This window comes from Narcine bancroftii, chromosome 8 (genome assembly GCF_036971445.1).
Source record: "Narcine bancroftii isolate sNarBan1 chromosome 8, sNarBan1.hap1, whole genome shotgun sequence".
NCBI classification, from domain to species: domain Eukaryota; kingdom Metazoa; phylum Chordata; class Chondrichthyes; order Torpediniformes; family Narcinidae; genus Narcine; species Narcine bancroftii.
Genome location: NC_091476.1, coordinates 105,742,340 through 105,748,339, shown reverse-complemented (window position 1 = coordinate 105,748,339; position 6,000 = coordinate 105,742,340). Strand labels below are relative to the sequence as shown.

The 6,000-nt window shown below is 40.0% G+C and overlaps 1 long non-coding RNA gene across 1 annotated transcript in view; it reads right to left on the bottom strand.

The window, feature by feature from the left end:
* Nucleotides 1-361: 361 nt before the first annotated feature.
* Nucleotides 362-6,000, bottom strand: part of LOC138741125 (uncharacterized) — a 170,533-nt gene continuing 164,894 nt past the window's right edge. The window contains exon 3 of the long non-coding RNA XR_011343346.1: nt 362-630. This is a non-coding gene — a long non-coding RNA (uncharacterized lncRNA). The remainder of the gene's footprint in view (nt 631-6,000) is intronic.

Here is a 6,000-nt window from a genome sequence, read left to right as displayed (position 1 = left end):
CGGACTTGTCAGTCACCAACGAGCCTGCAGCAGACATGGACATACCCCTCCATAAATCTTCGTCCGCGAAGCCAAGCCAAAGAAGAAGAAAAGATTGCTTTAGTGTTATTTATTTTGGCAAATGTATTAATTTGAGTAGGTTGTTATTTGCCTTAAAATTGAGAACAGAGAGATGCATGAACACCTGACATCAACTGCAATTGTTTTTTTTTAAACTGAAAAGGTAACCAGGCAAGATAAATCTGTCTCTTTCTTGTACATCTGCAGTGCCCTCTTTAATGTTTTGAGCAAAGACATTTTTTTTCTTTATTTCCTCTGCGCTCCACAGTTTTAAATTTGTAACCAAACAATTCACATGTGATTAAAATTTACATTCTCAATTTTATTCAAGGTTATTTGTATATTGGTTTGACTATGTAAAAATTACAGCACTTTTGTACATAATTCCCTTATGTCAGGACACAAATGTTTGGGAAATTTGACTTCACAGGTTTTCTCATATATACTCAATTGCTGCAAGTATAAGAGAGCTAGGCTTCCTTCTAAGCTTTTGATTGTAGTCTGTAAATGCCATTTATCAACATGAGGACCAGAGTTGTGCCAATAAAATTCAAAGAAGTCCTTATGAGCCTGAAAAACAAGAATAAGACTGTAAGAGGCATCACCCAAACTTTAAGATGACCAAAATCAACAGTTTTGGAACTGCATTAAGAAGAAAGCATCCTGATGAGGTTAACAATGGTAAAGTGACTGGTTTTCGAAGGAAGACCTCCACTGCTAATTACAGAAGAATTTTCATCACAGTGAAGAAAAATCCCCAAATGTATATCCAACATTCTTCAGTAAGCAGGTGTGAATATGTGTCAATGACTACAGTTCGCAGAGGACTTCACAAAAATAAATACAGAGGCTGTGCTGCAAACTGAAAACCATTAGCCACAGAAAAATTGCCCAGATTACAGTTTGCCAAGAAGTTTTTAAAAGAGCTTTCAGAATTCTGTAAAAAGGTCTTGTGGACAGATGAGACCAAGATTAACCTGTGTCAGAATGATGGCAAGAGCAAAATGTGGAGGTGAAAAGGGACTGCCCATGATTCAAAGCATCCACACCTGCCCCCTGAATAGTGTTTCTGATCTGTTGGACATGCATTAAAATATTCACCTGTCATCCGGCCAGCTCTGCCCTGTGACCAACACACTCTCTCTCATCAACCCCAGGCTGCAGAATTCTCTCTTGGACAGACTGGTGGGGGAGGGAGGGATGGGGATTGTTACTGGCTTGCAGCACTACCTGAAGCCCCTGTGTTTCAGAAATTCCCCCAGCAAATGGGCTTTTTGTTGCTTATCACGATATATTTAAATTTATAAAAACAGTCAGAGAATAATCAAAAACAAGGGCTTTTGGTAAATTATGATGATATATTTATTGTAGCTTATTGTTAGTTCAATTTTATATAATGGAATTACAATCACAGTGATTGCAGACTTTCCTATAACCACATCGCAGTTTGTGAGTGTGTGTGTTTTTTAAATGAGGTAGATGAAGCAGTTTCTGGAGCATCAGGCATTGTGGGTAATGTGAATGTCATTACCCTCTTGTGGAACAGCAGAGACTAAGAGCTTGTTAAATATCCTCCACAACAAATGGAGGGGAAATAAAGAACCTGTTTAAAACCTTGGCATACCCAAAATATATCAGACTTCCAATTAACTGCAGTGCATTTCCTCTGTACTGCTATGTTCATTTAACAAATTCCAATTGATAAATTAATAATTTTAATTTAGGTCTTGTACCTTTCTATATTTCCTAGTGAAAATAAATCAGAACTTTGCAAAAAGACAATTCCTGTAACTTGTTCCAAAAATTCAGTAAATCTGCCCAAAAGATCCTTGTATAGGGACAAGACCTAAAACATTGATCTGATGAATCTGATTTCGGTATATAGCTGGTGTAAAAAAATTTATATTGGACTAGTCTATATCTTACGTTAATAGTATTAGTCTTACAATCCTCGCATAAATCTTCCTAATATTTAAATCTGTTTCCCATTCCTGTCTAGGACTATGGAGAACTTGTATGGAGTTCCTGCTTGTAAAAATGAATATATCATAGAAGTAAATTTTTTAACAATTCCTCTCCTAATAAAAAGTTCTACTTAAGTACAACTAGATAAAAAACATAGTTGGTCCAAGCTTATCCCTTAGATATGTTCTTGATTGAAAATAACAAAAAAAAGAGTATTATGTGGAAAAGCATATTTGTTCCCTCAGTTGCTCAAATGACATTAATTGACCCCTTTCATAACAATCTTCAACATTTACAATCCCTTATGAAACCAGATATTCAAAAACTGATTATCGCTTGAAAAAGCTATAAGGGGATTTTGGATCAATGGTATTTTAGGTGATTATAGACTCTCTTACACCAATATCATCATTTATTTGCTCTCTTTCAATCTTATTGATATTCTTCCTGTAGGAAGTGACCAAAGTTTCACACAATATTCCGTAATTGGGCTCACCAATGTATTGTCCAGCTTCAACATAGCATCCCATCTCATGTACTTCATGATTTGATATGTGAAAGCCAGTATGCTAAAGTCTCTCTTTATGACTCTGATGCCACTTTCAAAGAATTCTGTATGTGTATTCCCAGCTCCCTCTGTCCCACTGCACTCTGCAGCACCCTACCATTTACTATACAAATCTTACCCTGGTGTGTCCTCCCAACGTACATCTCCCTATACTTGTCTATATTAAATTCCATCTGCCATTTTTCAGCCCATTTTTCTGGCAGGATCAGATCCTGCTGTGAGCTTTGAAAGCCTTCCTCACTGTCCACTCTTTCCCCCCTCCCTCAATTATTGTGTCATCTGTTACGAGCCCAAAGGACCCCAAAACCCAGCAGCAAAAGATATGCACCACAACACAGGGTTACTTAAACAAAAGTAGTTTTTAATTATAATTGAACAAGAAAACAGAATTAAACTTTAACTTATTACTTCACCTACTTACTTAACCTACCTAACTTACTTAATCCCCTCTCTCATCCTAAGCACAGGTGTGTGTAATGTATATTTAAGATTAGAAAAATTATTTGGATCGCAGTCCAATCTCGCTGGTTGTAGGCAATTCTTGTACTGTGCGCAGAAGTTAGCATTAACAAAGTTCACCAGTCTTTGGTGCTTAACAGGCAAATGGTTACCACTCAGGAGGGTTCTTTCTGCTTTTCAGAGAGAGATTCCTTTTGTTCCAGGACATCTGCACCCAATTCCTTTCCAATCAGTCTTGCTGACAAAACTTGCCCCCTTCAGGGTTCTCCAGATGATCCTCTTTCTTTCACGTCACCTCAGACAGCTAGTCTTCTCCTTTGACCAGACAGCCTTCCAAAGGTTTGCCAGCTTTGTCCTTCTGGAACTGATTTTGGTGTCTTTCCTCTCTGTTTCACTCCCTCCGTCTCTGAGAGCAAAACTGTTCTGAGTCTGCCTGCAAAAATCACATGATCTCCCAGGCCAGCTGTATTCTGCAATGTTGTTGCTCTTTCTGCAAAAAGCACTCTGCAAAAGTCCTGCAAAAATTCTGTTTTAAATTGTGTGTGTGCAACCTGTTTGAGCAATTCCTCCCAAACCACCTCTAAATACTCTGTCACACTTCTACAAATTTTCTGAACCAATTTACAACATTGTCATTCAGATCATTGATATAGATGACAAGCAACAATTGACCCAGCACTGATCCATGAGACACACCACTTCCCTGCTTTCCCAACTGTGTTTGTGTTTGGCTACCTAGTCCCATCATTGTTGTGTGATGGTTCCACTTCCTCAGCATCGAAATAGAGTTACCAACACAAAATTTGGAGGATGAGCACCAGATTTTAGAATTCTGTGGCTGAATAGGACTGGTAGCAAGTCAGCCTTGCAATTTGAGGACTGGAAGTATTAGGAAGGTTCCTTTAGGGAATGAGAGGAGTGGCTGGTAAGATAAAGAATGTGTTTGGGAGTGGGGGGAGCAGTGTAGGAAAGGGAGCATGTGAGCTGAAGACTGATGCAGGGTATGGGTGGGTGACTGCTAGTCAAAGATGAATTGATGCACTTTTTTGATAAATCTTCATGTCTGATGCCATGCTGGGAAATCTGCATTGATCTGTGAATACCCTGTAATGGCCACTCTGGGACAACATGCTCCATGCTCCCCAGTAATGCTCCAAAAGAAACATAGCATGAAATAAGACAGAATTGTGTGCATTCCTAATGCGGAAATCTCACTATGGTTGCAGAGAAAGTGAGCTCTAAGGTGTCTGATTGAATTTCTTGCATGACTTGAAAAAAAACCAGAAATATTCCTTATTCATGTTTAACTTTGGGGGAAAATTGATTTTCAGTTACATGATGCTAAGTAAAAGAGCCTTATGCAATTATTTTTCCAGGCAATTATCTGGTTGTTATCACACTCCTGTTTTGTGGTAGAATACTGCGCTCAAATTGACTGTCACATTTCTTACATCACATCTGTGACTACACTTCAAAGGTATTTTACTGACAGTAAAGCACTTTGTGAAAATATGTAAATGAGACTCTTACTTTCAAAGTATTTTGTTTGATTGTTCATCTTTTCTACTTTAAAATGAATACTAATACCAAACCCCTATTTTCCTGAGCGCCAAAAAGTTGTCTTATTTCATTCATACGAGAGTAAGGAATAATTCCAAAATTGATATTCTTGAGAGGCGCTTTAGCTGCTGGTTAACCAAAAATGCTCCCAGGACAAAGACCTACCCTGCATTTTTAGACCATAAGATATAGGAGCAGAGGTAGGCCATTTGGTCATCGGAAGCTGTGCTGGAGAAGGCAGAAGCATGGAAAACCAACCAGTATCAGGGATAGACTGAGAAATAACCCGTTCAGACCCATGTTCCAATGATCTTACTCTGAAATGTCAGATTTCAGTGAAGAAAATGGATTACCTGAGGCTGCATCTGAACCAGAGAGAACTGTAGGGCTGCTGTGCTCTGGTGATAACAGAACTGCGGCTCCAGGACACCATTCCACACTCAGAAATCCAGCTAGATGGCGTTATCTCCTTCAGGTCAGACAGAGACATGATGAGGGGGGTCTATGTACTTTCATCAATGAGAACTGATGCACCAATGTCTCTGTTGTGAAGAACTTTGCTCCACAGAGATAGGTGAAATGCAGACCCTTCTACCTGCCAAGGGAATTCTCAGCCACGCTAATTCCAATAGTCTAGGTTCTGCCTTTGGCTACCGAGGGTGAAGCCATGAAGGAGCTTTATGGTGCCAACTGCAAAGCCCAGACTTTCCACCCTGATGGTGCCATGATTGTTGCTGGCAACTTCAATCATGCCAACCTGAAAATAATCTTGCCACAGTGTCAACAGCATGTGAACTTCACCATCAGAGGAGAGAAAACTCTGGATTGAGTGTACACCAATGTTCCTGGTGTGTACAAGGCTGCACCTCGCCCCCACCTTGGTTACTTGAATTATAAATCTGTCCTGCTAACCCTGGCATCAGGATGTTTGGGTGGGGTGGGGTGTACCATAGCTTTGAGACCACAGATTGGAGCTATTTCAGGGAGGCGGCCACAAACAATGGTCATGTAAACATAGAGGAGAACATGAGCTCAGTGACTGGTTACATCAGCAACTGCATTGAGTATGTCACCAAGATCAAATGCTTCACATCCAGGGTTAACTAGAAACAATGGTTGAATGCAGAGGTCCAGGCCATTCTCAGAGCTCTTGATACTGCCTTCAGGACAGGGGATAGGATGGCACTAAGATCAACCGCGCAATCCAAAAGGAAAAGTGAGGGTATGCACAGAAGATCTTGAGACAGCTCTGCGACAATGGCAACATGGAACGCGTGGGTCAAGACTACTATGGATCACAAGTCAACCTTGCGTATTAAGGATAACGACACCTCCCTTCCGGACATACTGAACACCATCTATGCATAGCTTGATGAGAAGAGCAGGAT